A 21,233-nucleotide genomic window follows, 5' to 3' on the forward strand; every position below is an offset into this window, starting at 1 on the left:
TGTGTTCTGACGTGTGCTGTTGACGTTCAAACGATACTTGAGTGTTGCAGATGTGATTGTACAGTACAAATAATATGGCTGGACATTGACTTATCTGACAAATAACCTACTTGCAGGGTAACATAGTTTTCTGTTCCGTATGGGGTTCATTGTGGTGACTCCCCAAACCACTGGAATGCCTGATTTCGATAGCTACCCTCCAATCGCGCCTTCAGGATGACTGATTTCGGTGGGTGTTTCCATCCAACCGCGCTGGCCGCTGTGCGACCACCGGTGTGATATAAACCACAACCACTGTAGTGAGGTAAAATTTACATGAAGTGATAGTTACAGGCACACCAGCCAGGGACACTCGCCGAAATCAGGCACCTCAATGGTAAGAGGCAAGGGGACATGCCGATATCAAGTAGTCCAGTGGGACAGAACACTGTTAAATCTACCTCGCTGTTCCTGGATCAAGCTAAACATAGTTTCTAACCATACATTGAAAGGGCTAACCATGTTGTACCGTACAATCAAATTTTCAACAGTAAATTCCGAACATAAATGTGAACCGTTACGACACGAAGATTTACATTTACATCGTTAATGAAATGTAGAATCAGATGCGTCGGTTGTTAACTGCAGAAACAAATGGTTCAAATGGCTCTGAGCACTATGGGACTCAACTGCTGTGGTCATAAGTCCCCTAGAACTTAGAACTACGTAAACCTAACTAACCTAAGGACATCACACACATCCATGCCCGAGGCAGGATTCGAACCTGCGACCGTAGCGGTCGTGCGGTTCCAGACTGAAGCGCCTTTACCCGCGCGGCCACTCCGGCCGGCAACTGCAGAAAACAGGCACACTTGATATTTGTCGCTTACAACGCCATCTGCCACGAAAGGAAACAATTGTTCAAGTAAACCGCACGTATTTTTTGCCGTAGAATCCGAGTATTCTATAAAATGGGGGAGGGGGTGTTGGCATTTGAAAATACAAAGTTGATCTCGCCCACGCATGAGGAGTGATTAGGAGATGGCCAGTTTTCACCTATAACATTTTTGCAGCGTTTTCGACTATTTAGATGTCGCACGTTAAAAAAAAAAAAATCCTGTATATTTCGTAGATGCTACTCTACATGCTTTCTTGTTAAAACTTTACGATGACAAACGAAATAATCTTCTTCACTCGCATATCATAGTATATGAAAATTCCAATCATTATCAATTATTTTCACAAACACTTCAGTTGGGTTTATTTTCACCAGATATATACAGAGGGGTCCAAAAAAATGTATCCACTGTTTAAAAGTCCATAACTGGCAAACTAATTGACGGAGTTGTCTCATCTTTGGTAATGTAATAGTTTGTAGTTCCGGCAATCGCCACACAAACGTTGTATTGCGTTGTTGTGTTTTGTCAGATGACAGTCGCCAGATAGTGTTTTGTTCTTAGTTGCACCTAGTTACTTAAGTAAACATGGCTGGTGCAAGGCATACATTCGATGAAAGGAAGTCAGTTTTGAAGTGGTATTTTAATTACGAAAACATTAATGAGGTTTAACGGCAATGGCGAAATGAGTATCAAATAGAGCCGCCGACACGTTTAACGATTCGTCGCTTTCGAGACAAATTTGAAGCCGAAGGCTGTGTTAAATATGTACACAAACAACGATCTGGACGACCTGTAACAGTAACAAGTCCAGCTAACTCCCGTCGTGTGTTACAACAATTTACTCGCTCACCACAGAAGTCTGTGAGACAGTGTGTCCGTGAAACTGGAGTGAGTCGCTCAAGTGTTCGGCGAATTTTGAAGACACAAAGTGGAAGTGCTACATCCCACGATTGCTACACGCAATGAACGAGGACGACCCAGATCGTAGAATGGAGTAGTTTACTAACATGGTGCGCAACGATGAAGAGTTTGCAGAGATGACTGTGTGGTCTGATGAGGCACAGTTCAAACTCAGTGGTGCAGTAAATTGCCACAATTGCATCTACTGGGCCGCCGAAAATCCGAACACTCGTGTAGACAAAGCCGTGAATTTGCCAGGAGTAAATGTGTGATGTGGGTTGTCTTACCGGGGCTTGATTGGGCCCTTCTTCTTTGACGGCACAGTTACCGGTGAGGTGTACCTTCAGAAGCTTCAGACATCCATTTTACCTGCCATCCGAGACTTGTGTGGAGACGGAAGAGTTTACTTTCAACAATGTGGTGCCCCAGCCCACTACCAAAATCGTGATAGGGCGTATCTCGACTAAAATCTACCAGGAAGATGGATGACCGTAGAGCTGCTGTGGAGTATCCACTACGTTCCCCAGACCTAACTCCTCTGGACTTTTACCTGTGGGGAACACTAAAGGACGCCGTTTATCGACAAAAGCCACGCACATTGGTTGAACTTCGAGAATCCATCGTACATTCATGTGCAAACATCGAACTGAACACGTTGCAGTCAGTAGTTCGTGCTGCAGTTCGGCAGCATCGTGTGTGTGTGGATGTTAATGGTGACGATTTCGAACACCTACAGTGATATCTTTAAACTGGACTTTAGGCTACACTTTCACCAAAAATGAGACAACTCCGTCAATTAGTTTGCAAGTTATGAACTTTTAAACAGTGGATACATGTTTTTGGACCCCTCTGTATAATAGCAGGCAACACGATAAGAAGTATCGTCAATTCAAAATTGTACTTGATTCTGCCGTGAGAAAGAAGAGATTGAATACAATTTCAAAGATACTCATTACATCCGTTATTCATTCAGTTATATATTTATAAAAATCACCGCTGCTGCAGGAACTTTATGCTTCTTCCTGTGGTGACAGCCGTCCACCACGACTGTACTGAATCATGCGTCGTGATGAAGTCGTGCCGGGCGAAGTAGTGCCTCCAGCGCTCTCCAGATCTCCACGATGTACATGTAACAAACCAAAAAAACACATTGCAGTATGCATTAAACACGCATATTATTACAATCGTTGAACTCATTCTGTATAATACCATACACTAGTTGGCTACAGAGTTCTCGTTGACGCTGCACAACTTCTGTATTTAAATGACAGCACCTGCATTGTTTTATTACCACGAGAGGTTTCCGTTAATAAATTATCTTGTTCAGTTGACCACTACGAAATAACTACGTTTCGACAGACGCGGTGTCATTCGCTGTTGCCCCCATCACACCGTCACAGGTATCCCCATTGGACCTGCTCCCTCTTTCATAATAGCAATGTTAAGTTGCTGCCTCTTGCAAGTACCTTTGTTACTATCAGTAACTGTCCCAACATTCAGGAAAGTTCTACTAACGTCAAGGGAAAACCAACTCATCAGCACAGGATAGCCGATGCAGAAGATAGTTGCCGGCGTTCGCCTTCTGAAGCCTGGATTACTAAACTCTTGTTAAATATACGATTGTAGTTGGTACCAATTCGCGGTTCCTTCTAATGTGGTGTACTCAGGATAGGGTGTAAAGCAGGACATTTTGTACTTATTTTGTGGTTGGCATACCACTGGAGACTTTATAATTGTAATTATCTAGTGCGTAAACTACGAATTATGACTTCCTTTGCATAAAATATAGAGTAGTAAAATTTACTATGGTCTAGTAACAGTATAATATTTCCTCTCCGGCAGTTTCTAGGGTTAACTGAAAATTCCATCCCGCGCTGTGACTTTCTTCAGTTGTGTTTTCTCCCACAAAATATTGCAGTTTCTCGACCACTGAGGCATTTCGCATGAAAAACCGTGATGAGTGCGCAACTGGTGAAACTGCAGTAACACTTCTTTGAAGGCAATTTTTGTGAAGTTTTGCAAAAGTGAGAAAACAGCAAATGCAGCAAAAATATACTGGTTTCTAAAAGCCGAAGAACTCGTGTGAGGCGCAAGTGGAACCAAGTTTTTTTCGACATCAACATCCTTAACAAATTGAAAGAAAGTTGTCGAATTCAGAGCATGGAGAAAAAGGAATAAACAGCAATGACCACTGAAGATGCTTTGTAGTTAAAAGCGATACGTGTCTGGGGACACACGTTCTTAAATTGCGGTAAGCTTAATGCGGAAGAACAATAGTAGTTGATACACAGGGTATATAAGAACTACATTTACAAAATTTCAGTGCTTAGAGAAAAAAAAAGAAACACTTTTTATGTGACAGAAATGTCAGATGTCCATCGTTTCCCTGCTAGGGGCCTACGGTGGTTTAGTGATGTTCAGAGATGGTCTTCAAACTGCCGTATGATAAATAATGCTGTAGAGATTTTGCTGAAAACGACGTCTGTCTACATTAATGCACGTCTGGAATATGCGTGCTATTAATTATCTAACACACTCAAAATTACCAGGTGTCTCACGACCAAAAAATTACCAGTTGTCTCACGACTAATTGCTGCTTCTCCAACCACCTCTTCTGCAGTGCCTATCGGTGACTTGTGCACGTAACACTTCATCTCGCTCCACAAAAAGAAAAAAAAAGGTCAGCAACGTCTCTAAAGCGAAACGATATTCAGCACACGGCAGTTTGCACACAGTATCTGAACATCACAACCTCCATGCACTGCTAGTTCGGAACTGTGCGTCTGTGACATACTTGTCGCACAAGTTTTTATTTTTTTTATCACCTCTGAACACTCTAGAACTTTCTATTTGTAGTTTTTTTTACACACTATATAACAGCTACGGCGGGAAATGCCCAAGCAAACATACATTTCAATATTTCATTTATTGCTGGTTCTGTTGACGCACCCCTGTTCCACAGTTAACGAATGCCTGTACTACATCTATATACATCTACATGTATACTCCGCAAGCCAGCTGGCTGTGTGTGGCGGAGGATACTTCAAGTATCAGTGACTGGTCCCCCTTTCCTGTTCCGTTCGTGAATGTCGCTTGGGAAGATAACCGTTACAATAACTATTGCACTGTACCATTTTTAAAAAAAAATAGGAACTATTTTTCTCTTAGGGTAACTGTTGGTTCCATGAATAGATCCGTTGCGAAATGTGTTTGCCATTTCATTCGTCTTTTTAAAAGGAAACCTCAAAATTTGAGGATGTCTTTAATGTTTAATTATGTATGGTACATAATTCGATTTTATGATACAATTTCATGGCTTTTGTTCTAACTGCAGTCAGACTAATTTACTTTGTTGACTTCTTGTCTCATTTAATTATCTTTTATATTTTGTAATGAAATCACAACCATGTCCTGTTATCATTACGCGCAATGATTGTGTATGGCTAAATGAACTGTGCGTAAAATCAAATAAAGTAAAAAAATAACGAATGATTGTTAGTTGTGGTGTCACCGCCAGACACCACACTTGCTAGGTGGTAGCTTTTAAATCGGCCGCGGTCCATTAGTATACGTCGGACCCGCGTGTTGCCACTGTCAGTAATTGCAGACCGAGCGCCGCCACACGGCAGGTCTAGAGAGACTTACTAGCACTCGCCCCAGTTGTACAGCCGACGTTGCTAGGAAAGGTTCACTGAGAATTACGCTCTCATTTGCCGAGACGATAGTTAGCATAGCCTTCAGCTTAGTCAATTGCTACGACCTAGCAAGGCGCCATTTATCCTTTGCTATGTATCTAATGAAGCATGTACAGTAACAAGACCAATGTTCACCAATTGTGGATTAAAGTTAAGTATTCCAGCAGCTACGTACTTTTCTTTATAGCATTCATTAAGTATCCTGTTTCAGACCTCACGCCATCCTGCGTGAGTTTATAGCGTGCATTTCGGCTTCCTCAAACAACACGGTGTTGGCACTTCTGCTGACACATCATTAGTAATACTCGGTATTATCTCTAATTGCTCGATTTTTCTCGTTGTGGTCATTTTGCTTCAGGATGTGAGAGGAAGTAATACACACATCAAAAAAAGTTATGCATCGCCTCGGTTCCAGGAGTTCTGGAACCTGTACATAAAATTGGAAGAGAGAACAACATAAACATCATTTCCGCCCATTTTATTGCTCATGAAAACCACGCATTGTCTGTTGTACGTCCATACAGCGAGACCTTCAGAGGTGGTGATCCAGATTGTTGTACACACCGGTACCTTTAATACCCAGTAGCACGTCCTCTTGCATTGATGCATGCCCGTAAGCGTCGTGGCATAATATAAACAACCCTTTACAATCCATCCTAGGCATGTCGATAGGGTTCATGTCTGGAGAACATGCTGGCCACTCTAGTCGAGCGATGTCGTTATCCTGAAGGAAGTGATTCACAAGATGTGCACGATGGGGGCGCGAATTGTCGTCCATGAAAAACGAATGCCTCGGCAATATGCTGCTGATATGGTTGCACTATCTGTCAGAGGATGGCATTCAAGTATCATACAGCCGTTATTACGCCTTACATGACCACAAGCGGCGTACGTCGGCCCCACATGAGGCCACCAGCAGGGAACCTCCAACATGCCGCGCTCGCTGGACAGTGTGTCTTAGGCGCTCAGCCTGACTGGGTTGCCGCCAAACACGTCTCCGACGATTATCTGTTTGAAGGCATATGCGACACTCGTCGGTGAAGAGACGTGATGCCAATCCTTAGTGGTCCATTCGGCATGTTGTTGGGTCCATCTGTACCGCGCTGAACATTTAAAAGGACTCTGTGTGTGATACAGTATTCACAATTAACGTCTATCTTCAGGAGTGTGTGGTTACAAATGTGGACCTCGCCATGGACGTCGGGAGAGAAGTTGCGCATCATGCATCGTATTGCGCACAGTTTGAGTCGTAACATGTCCTGTGGCTGCACGAAAAGCATTATTCAACATGGTCGCGTTCCTGTTAGGGTTCCTCCGAGTCATAATCCGTAGGTAGCGGTCATCTATTGCAGAAGCTGCCCTCGGGCGGCCTAAGCGAGGCATGTCATCTAAGTTTCTGTCTCTCCGTATCGCCTCCATGTCCCAACATCGCTTTCGTTGACTCCGAGACACCCGGACACTTCACTTGGTGAAAGCCCTTCCTGGCAGAAAGTAACAATGCGGACGTGGTCGAACCGCGGTATTGAGCGTCTAGGCATGGTTGAACTTCAGACAACAGAAACTGTGTACCTCCTTCCTGCTGGAACGACTGGAATTGATCAGCTGTAGGACACCCTCCGTCTAACAGGCGCTGCTCATGCGTGTTTGTTTACATCTTTGGCTGGGTTTAGTGACAACTGAACAGTTAAAAGGACTCTGTGTGTGATACAGTATTCACAATTAACGTCTATCTTCAGGAGTTCTGGGAACCGGGGTGATGCAAAACTTTTTTTGATGTGTGTATATTGTCCGTTCTTCCCAAGACTTAATCTCTCAGAGTTTCAATAGTAAACCTCTCCTTGATGTACAATGTGTCTCTTTTAGCGTCTGGTCGTGGATTCACTTGACCATCTCTAACGGACTCGTGCCAATTTAACTACTCCGTGATAAAATGCGACGGTATTCGATGGATTTTGTCTCTCTCTTCTATTAATCCACTCTGGTAAGGGTGCCATACTAGTGATCAACACTCAAGAGTCGGTGGAACAAGAGTGTTTAAACCACTTCTTTCTTAGATGAATTACGATGTGTCTTATTGTGCCTTACTGCAATCTTGAGGTAAATAATTAATGGAATACGATCTGCCTTATTACTGATGATAATGATGACGGTGATGGGCCTGATGTTTCGTTCCACTGAGAGAGGTCTTTATCGCCGATAGTCAAATACTTCTTACGATACTATGAAATTCTCGAATGCTTGGTAGCGATACCGATAACATAGGTATCGAAACAAAAGTATCAATTCTCTTATCAGTAACTTTGGAACGTCCCCATTTGTGAGAACCTGCAGCGCGTGATTTGTGGACAGCATGGCCTGGCAAACTCTACGCGGCGGCAGCTGGCCCACCCTCGGAGCGGGCGCTGTTGGCGAACGTCAGCTGTTCGCGGCATGCCTGAGTTATGAAATGGGTCAACGGTCCGCGCGCGCGTTCCCGTTTAACGATGCGTGTTTAGGTTCGTTGTTTTTTGTGCGGCAGCCACTCGCCCGCCTCGGTGTACATTCGTCGATCAACCGCATTACAAGTTCATGCGTCGCAGATCTACTCGAAAAATGCTCTGTCTCCTCCCTCTACGGGTACGCGTAACTGGGAACGCAGCTGCAAACTCTACTGTTAAGCTGCGCTTTAATAGTTGGAGTTGATTTAAAAAGCTATCGGTTTCGCAATATAACGGTCCTACCCTCAGGCACCATAAGCTGAGCAAGCCCACATTTGCCGCAGTGGCAAGCAACTCGCCATTGCGTCAGCGTTATCAGAGACTGGCACCATACACCCAGAAAACAAGACTTGATAAATGCGTCAGAGGAAATACGACATGATGGGTAGAAAGCCATACGACGATTCCTAATGCAAACACCGTAATAATTTTTCTGGCAGAACTCCGCTTAATAACAGAATACTCTCCAGTTTACTGTAAGTTAACTTTCACTAATAAAGAGAGGTAAGTGGAAATTGAACTTGTCGATATATGGGAACAAAATAAAACAAAAGAAAAACGGCTCTTGGTCAGCTTTTTGAGATAACTAAATAAAGGCAGACCATGAATGACCTAAGGTTTGGACCCCTTTTATGTCTTGAACGATTCAGTATGTCGAAACTAATTTTTCGCCGATGACTGTAGGTAGAAGGTTGTATTGGTAATTGTCGTTCTTTTGAATCAACTAAGAATTTGAAGTAAGTATGGTTTCTTTTGAAATGGAACGATGTACGTCTTTTAAGGGCACCCTGAACCTTTTGAAACTACGAGTATAGTGCGCTTGTCACCATTGGCGTGGAAACTTCCCGCAAAAGCATTGCAGAAATGTGCTTCAGCTGGAAGACAAGGTAGCCGGAATCGTCAATTGTGGTACACATACCGTCAAGAGGAACTCTTACGCCACCCTTCTTATTTGTAAGCAGCAATATAGTAATACAGTAGAGTGTCGATAGTTCGAGGTGAACGGGACCGGAACCACCTCGAACTATCGAAAACTCCGACTATCGAAATTGAAATGGGAAAAAGAAATATTATGATATTGTAAGTAATACGGGTCAAATATGAACTTTATTAAAATAAAAGTATTTACACGTGCATTTGTATTGGCAGAATAACCATAATTATTTATTTAGACAAGTAATAGTGAAGTGTCTTTTGTCTGGTGAAGCTGCAACGTTTCCTCGCGGCAATGTCACGCCACCGTCTCAGAAGCAGGCCAGTTGGTGTCGCCTCAGGCTGTTGTTCCACGTAGCACATGGCGGCCTCGAGAGCAGCGTAGCCACCGGTGTGACTCATCATCGGTGCAGCCTCTGCCTCGTCATCCTCGTCACTCTCACACTGCGATGGAATGTCAACCATGTCAATTATATAAGAGTCTGTCATTTCCTTCGTCCGAATTTAACCACTCGCCTACTTCCACCTCTTCACACCCTGGCAATCTTCTGATTAAATTACACAATGATTGACCGTCCTCATCTGCTAAATCTTCAGTTTCTCTGTCTGGCATACCTTCCTGTAGAATTTTCCTCCATGACTTAGAAATTGTGTCTGACTTTATTTCGCTCCTTGATTCGCTAATCCAGTACACGACGTCCTTCAAAGTCACTTTCTTCGAAGCTCCTACAATGCTTTCGTTGTCTTCGGAATGCAGGATTGACTATAGCAATCGCCGTCGATACTTCTTTTTTAGACATTCCCGAACGCCCTGATCAATGAGCTGATTGAGACAGGTAACGTTTAGTGGGTAAAACAAAGCGCGGATACCGTCACACTGCAGTTCTCCTGCACTTGGATGTGAGGACGCATTATCCATGACCAAAATTGCTTTGCATGGCAGTCCCCTTTCTTTTAAAAATATCTTGCAGTCAGGTACAAATGAGTTATTAAAAAACAGGTCTTGAAGTTACCTGATTCATCCAGGCATTATTCTGACGTGTATAGACAACCGGAAGAGCTGAGATGGATACATTCTTGAATGCTCTTGGCTTGGCAGACTTCCCAATCACAACTAGTTTTAGTTTGTGGTTTCCAGTTGCATTTGAAGGTGCCATAACTGTGAGCCGCTCTTTGCTTATTTTGTGCCCAGGAGCACTTTTTTCTTCACAAGAAGCAAGTGTTCTCGCTAGTAACACTTTAAAATTTAGCGCAGTTTCGTCGCAGTTATATATTTGTTCATTAGACAAATTTTCGTCATTTATGATTTTGTTAAACTCGACGACAAATTTTGAAACGGCCTGAGCGTCACCAGAGAGTTTTTCTCCACATACGTCTAGTTGACGCACTCCATACCTCTTCTTCCACTTGTCGAGCCAGCCCACACTAGCGGCGAAATTGTCATCTCCTTCCTGCAGCTGGTCTCTTAAAAACAAAACTTTTTCTTGTAAGATTGGGCCAGAAATCGTAGCACCCTTCTGTCTCTGTTGGGTAAACCACATGAACAATGCCTCACTTGTTTTTTCGAAGTCTGATTTCTTTATACTACTTCGACTGAGAGATTCGTGTGAGCATTTCTGTGAAGAAAACTGTTCCAATTTAAATCTGTTTCTTCGCCAGTCACCAACAGTAACTTCACCGACACCATATTCGAGAGCAAGTTTTTTTATTGTTTCTCTTTTGTCAAATCGTCTTAGTGCTTCTAATTTTAGACGCAAAGGCACAAATTTCCTCTTTTTTGTTAAGCACTCATCTTTGTAAGGTGTACAACGGAACATACAGTCAACAAACAAAGCGACACACAAAACTGTACAGTACGGCTACTGAGAACTACAGCAGCGTATAAACTCCCCAGTTTTGATCGGTAGCAGCCGGCAGCAGTCGGGGTATTTGGTGCCATACTGACAACACATGTTCTTGCAACAGGGCAGCGAGCTAGCTAATCGTCGGTGTTGATTGCATTGTTGTCTGCTTTGTCACTGAGCTGTACTCTCCCTATCTATCTTTTGCAATGATGTTTTCATTATTTATCATGTCAGTAAAAAAAAAAGAAAGTAGATCGTTGCAACTTTCTTTAAAGAGGCTCATTATTGGAAACTCGAACTATCGAGACTCTACTGTAATAATAATAATAACTGCGTGTGGCTCTATGGGCCTGGTGTAAGTCTTTTAACTGGACGTGAAATTAGGCCATTTGTACCTCCTGAGGATTCCACAGATCTTTGTATTAGGTAATACTATAAAACTTAGTGTCTTGGTTGCATACTATTTTATTAAAATTAATTAACGGGTTTGTGGCAGCTACGATGCGATATACTGCTTTTCGTGTAATGCCTTTGTGATTCAACTGTACAGATAAAACCTTCAAGAGCATTTTAAATTGTTTTTATGTATTTAGATTCTACCTTAAATAATAGCCTGTATTACGTTCTTTTATAATGCGTGCAGCGAGCTATCTACAGCTTTCATATTATTTAAATTTAATATTTGCTTTTAAAGAAACATTCTATGCGACATTCTAGAAATGTATGAAAGGTATTCCGTTCTAGATCTTCTAATATACGCAATTTATATATATATATATATATATATATATATATATATATATATATATATACTTTCAATTGTCTTATTAGCGCCACTTTATTTAATCTATAAATATGCACTCCTTGCTTTTGTTCTTGTATGTACTGACTACGCGTCTGTGTGTCGCTCCTAAATTTGTAGACAACATATTCATTTTATATGCACATTTAATGACGATTTATGTCTGATAAATTTATTGATATCTATTAATATTTTCTCTTTTTGAGATCTGATCACCGGAAAAGCGAAACTAGTAATAAAAAAGTATTACGTGACCGATACATAACCTTCTTATAAAATTTTTACTGGTTGCCAGTTCGGTGGCTTGCATGTTCCTAAGCTACCCCAGTTATCCAACCGGAGAAAGAGGACCTACAGTTTAACGTGGAAGTCGAGGCCCACGAGAAAGATAGGCCGCGGCGCGTACGTCACGAAGGTAGTCCTGAACTCGCTCGCTCGCTCAGTTCAGCAGACAAAATGCGTTTCTAAACGTGTCAACTCGCAGCTGGGCGTGTAAGTACTAACGCGAATCTTCCACTGGAATCTGCTATTACGAAGTCTGATTAACAGTACTACAGCAAAACTTAATTTAAGATCGGTACTCGATATAAGTAGTATAACGGCTTGTTTATAGCATTTAGTCTCTTCTGCTCAACAGTACTCATTACAGGTGAAAGTGGTGCCGTATGCAACTGATAATCATTTTAGCATGATTTTATTTTATTGTACGCCAGTACAGCCGTAACAAATTATGAGCAGGCCCATGGACTTCCCATCATTATAGGACTAATTGCAGTAAGATTCCATAATAGCGGATTCCAGTAGAAGATTCAGTTTTAGTTCGTGGGGACACGCCTAGTTACGAGTTAACAGGTGCAGGAACGTAGTTTGCTGATTTGAGCGAGCGAGAGCAGGACTACCTTCGTCCGCAGCTCGTGGTCGTGCGGTAGCGTTCTCGCTTCCCGCGCCCGGGTTCCCGGGTTCGATTCCCGGCGGGGTCAGGGATTTTCTCTGCCTCGTGATGACTGGGTGTTGTGTGCTGTCCTTTGGTTAGTTAGGTTTAAGTAGTTCTAAGTTCTAGGGGACTGATGACCATAGATGTTAAGTCCCATAGTGCTCAGAGCCATTTTGACTACCTTCGTTCCGCGGCCTGTCTTTCTCGTAGGCCTCGCGTGGAAGCCGAATGACGTTCCTAGCAACTCCTCATATCGTTGAGGGGCGCAGCTTAGATTAAAAGAATACAGAACATTTCCTGTGGCCCGGCCGGGATTCGATCCCGCGGCCTCTCCTTTTCCAATTACCGCTTTTTTCCTCTTTTGTTTCGATCTGTTTCATCGTCATTTTAAGTCTACAGATTTTTCATTCTCAGATTTCAAGGAGGGAACTTTGTTTCTTGATAACAGAGGGTGCCCAGTCCCCTGACCGAACACGCTGAGCTACCGTGCCAGACTGCTAGACCGCAATGTCCGACAGCTTGAAGGCAGGCCTACGCTACTAAGCACTCCGTCTTCAGGCCACGAGTGGCCTACCGGGACCATCCGACCGCCGTGTCATCCTCAGAGGAGGATGCGGATAGGAGGGGCGTGGGGTCAGCACACCGCTCTCCCGGTCGTTACGATGGTATTCTTGACCGAAGCCGCTACTATTCGGTCGAGTAGCTCCTCAATTGGCATCACGAGGCTGAGTGCACCCCGAAAATGGAAACAGCGCATGGCGGCCTGGATGGTCACCCATCCAAGTGCCGACCACGCCCGACAGCGCTTAACTTCGGTGATCTAACGGGAACCGGTGTATCCACTGCGGCAAGGCCGTTGCCACGCTACTAAGATAAAACGTATTTCCTCGTGTACTTAGTCAATACGACACAGTTACGCGCTCAGCTACGATTGTCGTAAATGGAACTACGAGTACATGCCATCTTGTAGCGTATCAGAACAGCGTTGCGAAAACTACTTCATTGTTTCAGATGTGTGTACATTTACCCGTTTAAGTGAACAGCTGTTGTGGAAACAAGTAGACGGTCGGAAGGCTATATACAACGAAGAAGCCTGATGTGAGAGTCCCACTGGGAGGTGTTTACTCAGCAATAACCATTTCCGGCCCATCAGCTTAGCACATGTCTCGGATACTTTTGCGAAACGTCCAACGCCAAAATTAGCAGTCATTGTATCATCTTTGCGAGAGCTTTCGAATTGCGCTAAAAATCATACCGTACCATTGAAATAACTTACTTCCGTCAATATCTTGGTTAAAACAGGAGTTGATAATACTACCTATACAAAAGAATAACGTGACCCTCTGCCTACTATCATTTGCCGAACGTTTCGACATATTGAACGGTTAACGAAATAAAAGGGCGGGAGTCATAGGTGATCCAGAATATATAATCAAGGACTAGTCCTTCGTCTTAAAAGTGTAAAGAATCTTGATTCAAGGTTGCCCACTGCACACTTTACGTAATCTGAACACTTTGAATTTCCTTTTCTTGTGTCCTCATTGTTACATATGTTTTGCAAATGCTCTCAAATTCATTAATATGTGGCCAGAAATCTGTAAGTGCCTCTAACACACCTGGAAAATTGCCAGGCTTCTGTGTTTTCATATCTGCCGCAACTGGCAGATTACTTTTTGCGTAAATGATACGTTGTCAGTTGCTTACGTACAGTTTTATACGCACAGACCGCTCTTGACGATTTAACCTCTGCTCACGAGAATAACGCTGCTCCAGCTTGTTTGCCGAAACAATGACAAAGTGTGAATTAATAAAAGGACTTAAGCTATTTTAACTTGTTTCGAGCTGAGGTTGAAAAATTAATACTAAACGTCCACTGTATATGTTTAGCAACGACTGTGGCAGTACCAGTCAAATAAGGTTTTTTACTAGGGCTCTGAAAAATGATCATAGGAACATATAGAAACATAGCCGTTTTCGTATACCGTCTGACCAGACCTGCATGCCAAACTAAACGACCGTTAGTTTATAACTGCCAGGCTGATTGCGTGACTACGGAGTACCGTCTCAGTTGTGCGACTGGATTCGTGATTTCGTGTCGGAAAGGTCACAGTTCGTAGTAACTGATGGAAGTTATTTGTATGTAAACGACTAGGAGACAACCTGAGCAGTCCTCTTAAACTGTTTCCGTATGATACTGTCGTTTACCGCCTAGCAAAGTCGTCAGATCAAAACGAATTACAAGACGATTTAGACAAGATACCTGCGTGGTGTGAAAAGTGGCAACTGGCCGTGAGTTGCCAAAAGTTTGGGGACTTCCACACGAGTGCTAAAAAATTCCGTTGAATTTACGTTACACGATAAATCACGTAAATTTGAAGACTGTCGATTCAACTAAATATCTAGCGATTACAGTTACATCCGATTTAAATTAGAATCATCGCATATAAAATGTTTTGAGCATAGAGAACCAAAGATTGCGTTTTGTGGTGTCACCGCCAGACACCACACTTGCTAGGTGGTAGCCTTTAAATCGGCCGCGGTCCATTAGTATACGTCGGACCAGCGTGTCGCCACTGTCAGTGATTGCAGACCGAGCGCCGCCACACGGCAGGTCTAGAGAGAGACTGACTAGCACTCCCCCCCAGTTGTACAGCCGACTTTGCTAGCGAAGCTACACTGACCAATACGCTCTCATTTGCCGAGACGATAGTTAGCTTAGCCTTCAGCTACGTCATTTGCTACGACATAGCAAGGCGCCATTACCAGTTTATATTCAGTGTAATAATGTCTAAACAAGAGCGATGTTCTCCAATTGTGGATTAAAGTCAAGTATTCCAAGAACTACGTTCTTTTCTTTATAGGATAATTACTTTACCTTGTTCCAGACCTCACGCCAATCTGCGTGAGCTTAACGCGTGCCTTTCGACTACCTCCGAGTGGCTTGGCTGTCTTGCTACGCCACTACACGTTTCGTTGGCAGAACATAGAACGGTGCAACAAATCCAAGAAAAGAGACTGCCTATACTACGCCTCTGCATCCTCTCCTGAAATATTGATGCGCAGTACCGTACCCTTACCACATAGGACTGACGGAGGACATCGGAAAAGTTCACAGAAGTTCAGCTCGGTTTGCAGAGTGTCGTGGATATGAGTTGGTTTGCCAACCACTAAAAAACAAAGACATTTTTCCTTGCCGCAAAATCTTTTCACGAAATTTCAGTAACTAGCTTCTGCCTCCTAAACCCAAAATACGAGGCGTGTTTTTAAGTAAGGTCCGTTTAAACATAAGTACACAACGAAAGGTTATTTAAAAAAAAGTAAATTTATTTTCAGAAAGTACATACTTCACTCTATTTTTGACATGGTTGCCAATTTTAAAATACCCTCTTCATAAAAACTTGCCGCTTGCTCCGATAACCGAGAGTTCACTGCCATTTTCAAGTCGTCGTCATCGAAGCAACGGTTGCCTCTGAGGTGTTGTTTGAGGTGGAGAAACAGGTGGTATCGCTCGGCGCAAGATCAGGAGTGTAGGGTGGGTGGTCTAAAACTTCGCAGCCAAAACTGTCCACTAAATCGCGGGTCTGACCTTCAGTATGAGGTCTTGCATTGTCATGGAGAAGGACAATTCCCTTTGTCAGCATGCCGCGTCTTTTGTTTTGAATCGCTCTGCATAGCTTTCTCAGGGTTTGGCAGTATGCTTCTGCATCGATAGTGGTTCCTCGTTGCATGAAGTCGACCAACAAAACACCATTCCTATCCCAAAACAACGATGCCATGATTTTGCGCTGGGACAGAGTCTGTTTGGCCTTCACCTTTACAGGCGAGTGTGTGTGTCTTAATTCCACGCTCTGTTGCTTCGATTCGGGCGTGATATGCGAAACCCATGTTTCGTCTCCATTTACGATCAGACTCAAGAAGCCGTAACTTCTTCGTGATAACGAGTTAAGAACTTCATCACACAAACAAATTTTTGGTTTTTGTGGTCCTCTGTTAGGAGTTTCGGGACCCAACGGGATCAGAGTTTCCTAAACATTAGGTGTTCAGAAACAATGTTGTGAAGCATTGATCTCGACACGTCAGGAAATTCGTTTGAGTCACCTGTTTTGTGAAGCGTCTGTTCTCACGAATCCTCGCTTCAACTGAAGCCACCAAATCGTCTAATCAAAGAAGGGCGACCGGAGCGGTCCTCATAATGGACGTTATCACGGCCATCTTTGAATTCCCGTACCCACTTAACGCACTTTGCTTTCACTCATCGCCGTACACTTCGCAAAACTCTCGATGAATTTCTGCAGCAGATAGGTTCCTTGCTGACAAAAACCGTATCACTGAGCGAACCTCACACGCAGCGGGCGAGTTGATAGTCTCGAACGTTTTGAAAGCACAGAACAGAACCGTACAGTTAACTACAGGGCTGAAACAGAGCACAGCTGTTCCCGAGGCATGACGGTACACGACGTACGCGCTCGTTGCGGTATGCGCGCGAACTGCTAGTGTCCACAACAAAACGGACCTTACTTTTGTAACCTCCCCACAAAAATAAAAATAATATGAATAGTATTCTCCCAACAGTAAAACAATATAAGTATATAATTCACATTCAGTGTAACCTCAAAACAGAAAAATTCCTAAACCTCTCAACAGTAAAAAAAAATATAATTATGTCGTTCACATTCAGTATAACCTACCAACAGGAAAACTGCGTAACCAATAATACAATGTGATTAACCTCTCAATAAAATTGTCACTCACTTATAACCTTTCAGTAATTGACTGTGAATTTAAACTGGTAAATTTTGGACGTCAGCAGTGCTGTGTCATGGCCCTGAAAGATCATTCTGAAAAAATTGAAAGTTCTTACCTCAATAAGGTCGCCGGATAACACATATATATCTGCTCCTATAAGAAATTATTCTGACACAGCCCTGTACAATGCTGGGCGATAGATTTGTCATTTATAAAAGGAAACAACTGATTTTTCTTCTCAATAATCGGGATGACCAAGGATTGGAGAAATTAGTAAATTCTTTAAATTGGAATAAATGAATGTCAAGAGTTACTTTTTATGAGAAAGATTATTGAGATTTTTTTTAAACATTTACTTGGGATTTGATACAAGAATATTACATATGCGCGAGGCTGCTCTTACCTTATATTATATCGCTCAGGCTCCGCCATCGCTGCACCACGACCGGTCCAGCCAACACGATACACCAGACTGCTCGCTAGCAACGACTTACTCCTACAGCTACACAGTTCCTACTGCAGTCAACACTGCTCTTTGGTCTGAGATTCTCTTATAGCCTACATATCGCAGGCGGCGCGTGAGCAATGCATCGAAATTACATCTGCTCGAATGCGCTAACAACAAATTCCGTAATCATGGACCTCTTCCACTTAAAAAAAAACACGCCTTGTACATTGTCCAGTCACATGAATGTGACCACCTGTCAAAATTCAATAACTCAATTCGTAGCGAGGGCCGCTGTGAGAGGTGTAGAAGGAAAGTCAGTGATGCTCTGTAAGCTACCGAGATGGATGTTTAGCCATGCCCACTCGAGTGCTGTGGCCAGTGCGCTAGGTTTCTCGCTTGAGGATCCATGGTGCGAATAGGCCGAGCGAGGTGGTCCCACGGATACTCGATTACGTTTAAATCCATGGAGTTTGCCTGCCAGGGTAATACGGTAAACACATCCTAGTGCTCTTCTAAACACGCACCAACACTGCGAGCTGTGTGACACTTTCCATTATCCTGCTGGTAGATGCCTTCGTGCCGAAGATACACTACTGGCTATTAAAATTGCTGCACCACGAAGATGACGTGCTACAGACGCGAAATTTAACCGACAGGAAGAAGATGCTGTGATATGTAAATGATTAGCTTTCCAGAGCATTCACACAAGGTTGGCGAAACCTACAACGTGCTGACATGAGGAAAGCTTCCAACCGATTTCTCATACACAAACAGCAGTTGACCGGCGTTGCTGGTGACCTGGCGTTGTTGTGATGCCTCGTGTAAGAAGGAGAAATGCGTACCATCACGTTTCCGACTTTGATAAAGGTCGGATTGTAGCCTATCGCGATTTTGGTTTATCGTATCCCGACATTGCTGCTCGCGTTAGTCGAGATCCAATGACTGTTAGCAGAATATGGAATCGGTGGGTTCAGGAGGGTAATACGGAACTCCGTGCTGGATCCCATCGGCCTCGTATCACTAGCAGTGAGATGACAGGCATCTTATCCGCACGACTGTAACGGATCGTGCAGCCACGTCTCGATCCCTGAGTCAACAGATGGGGACATTTGCAAGACAACAACCATCTGCACGAACAGTTCGACGACGTTTGCAGCAGCAGGGACTATCAGCTCGTAGACCATGGCTGCGGTTACCCTTGACGCTACATCACAGACAGGAGCGCCTGCGATGGTGTACTCAACGACGAACCTGGGTGCACGAATGGCAAAACATTTTTTCGGATGAATCCAGGTTCTGTTTACAGCATCTTGATGGTCGCATCCGTGTTTGACGACATCGCGGTGAACGCACATTGGAAGCGTGTATTCGTCATCGCCATACTGGCGTATCGCCCGGCGTGATGGTATGGGCTGCCATTGGTTACACGTCTCGGTCACCTCTTGTTCGCATTGACGGCACTTTGAACAGTGGGCGCTATATTTCAGATGTGTTACGACCCGTGGCTCTACCCTTCATTCGATCCCTGCGAAACCCTACATTTCGGCAGAATAATGGACGACCGCATGTTGGAGGTCTTGTACGGGCCTTTCTGGATACAGAAAATGTTCGACTGCTGTCCTGGCCCGCACGTTCTCCAGATCACTCACCAATTGAAAACGTCTGGTTAATCGTGGCCGAGGAACTGGCTCGTCACGATACGCCAGTCACTACTCTTGATGAACTGTGGTATCGTGTTGAAACTGCATGGACAGCTGTACCTGTACACGCCATCCAAGCTGTGTTTGACTCAATGCCCAGGCGTATCAAGGCCGTTATTACGTCCAGAGTTGGTTTTTTTCTGATTATGATTTCTCAGGGTCTATGCACCCAAATTGCGTGAAAATGTAATCACATGTCAGTTGTAATATAATATATTTGTCCAATGAATACCCGTTTATCATCTCCATTTCTTCTTGGTATGGCTGGTTCAAAAGGCTCTGAGCACTGAGGTCATCAGTCCCCCAGACTTAGAACTACTTAAACCTAAATGACCTAAGGACATTACACGCACCCATGCCCTCGGCAGGATTCGAACCAGCGACCGCAGCGGTCGCGCGGCTCAGGACTGTAGTGCCTAGAACCGTTCGGCCACTCCGGCCGGCTCTTCTTGGTATAGCAATTTTAATGGCCAGTAGTGTAAATAAATTGCATGTTGATGGATGTGTGGGTATGGTCCCCAAGGTCAGATGCATACTTGTGTTGATCCATTGTGCGTTCCGGAATGACAAGATCACCCAGGAAATGCCCTCTGGTCTGGATCCTTCTGATGATTGTTGCAGCGTGTTTGCTTTCAGAGATTTCACGACGGACGTCCGTTTGTCCGATGGGGCACAAAACGTGATGCGTCTGAAAATGCCACCTGTCGCCACTCAGTGGACGTCTTTTCAGCCGTCTTTGCCGATGAACAGCAGTCAGCATGTTTGCTGGAACCATCCGACTGCTGCGGAGGCCCATACACAGCACTGGTCGTTGAACGGTCGTTGAGGAGACATTGTTGGTAGCCCCGTGGTTCATCCTGGCGGCCAGTTGTCAGTTAGCCCGTACAAATCTGCGCAGCCGTCGTTCGTCGTTCGTCAGCTATGGCCCGTGTTAGCAGCACCATTGTCTCGGCCCCGGTTTTGATAGCGCCATTTTGCCGTCCACAGTATACTTTTAACAGCGGCGGCACGCGAACTGTTTACAAAAATTAGGCTTTTCGGAAATGCTTCCAGCCTTGGCCAGAAAATCAGTGACTGTGCTCTTTTGGATGTCGGATAAATCGCTCCGTTTCCGCATTACAACGGCTGCACTGTTCTTCGTGTTTTTGTTGTTGTTATTTCATTCTCATGTGCTCCATATGGGCGAGAGGGTGGACTGTCAGCGGTGCAGTCAGCTGTAATGTCTCTTTCTTCTGTAAGTTATGTGAAGATTCCATTAAGTTCGTGAAGTTAAATTTCGTAAAGCTATCTTTTATAAAACCTCGTAAGAAACAGTTACAAATAAGCAATATTATGTTTGTAGGACGCCAAATTAAACTTTAAATTCTGATTGAAAACGAGCGCCAGGCTCCCTACAAATAATATCAAATGCGTTAGCGTAATAAAATTTATGCAAAGAGGCACCTGACTTATAATAAATTGTATCACTGAAAATAGCCACTTTATGTTAAAATAAATCTTGTGATTTGATGCTAATTAATTTTGATAGTACTTTTAAATAAGTTTTTCTGCTCCGGCTTCGTCGTATTTCGTGTGGAAATAAAAAGTTTAAATGCACGCGTAATGGCGGCCAACTTTCTCGGTCAAAGATGATCGCAGCTAGCTCCGCAGCAGCTGCAAAAAATGCTACACAAAGTCTTACGTTATAACAAATCTGGCGTAGGTTCCTTAAATGATTACTCTGCCCTCCAGAGTAGCTTATTATATTTTCGTAACTCTTTTACACATCAATCATTTTCTAGTAATTAAACGAGAGCAAGACAAAAACTATCGAAATACAATCGTACCTTCTGCACTCAAACAATAGCTAAACACAAGAAAACATCAGAAGACGACT

The 21,233-nt window shown here is 43.7% G+C and overlaps 1 protein-coding gene and 1 pseudogene across 1 annotated transcript in view; one reads left to right on the forward strand and one right to left on the reverse strand.

The window, feature by feature from the left end:
* LOC126199459 (uncharacterized) overlaps positions 1-21,233 on the forward strand; it is a 1,573,541-nt gene that overhangs the window by 1,465,706 nt on the left and 86,602 nt on the right. The window lies entirely within an intron of this gene.
* Positions 13,207-13,324, reverse strand: LOC126199777 (5S ribosomal RNA; annotated as a pseudogene).

Source organism: Schistocerca nitens, chromosome 8, assembly GCF_023898315.1.
Source record: "Schistocerca nitens isolate TAMUIC-IGC-003100 chromosome 8, iqSchNite1.1, whole genome shotgun sequence".
Taxonomy (NCBI): Eukaryota; Metazoa; Arthropoda; class Insecta; order Orthoptera; family Acrididae; genus Schistocerca; species Schistocerca nitens.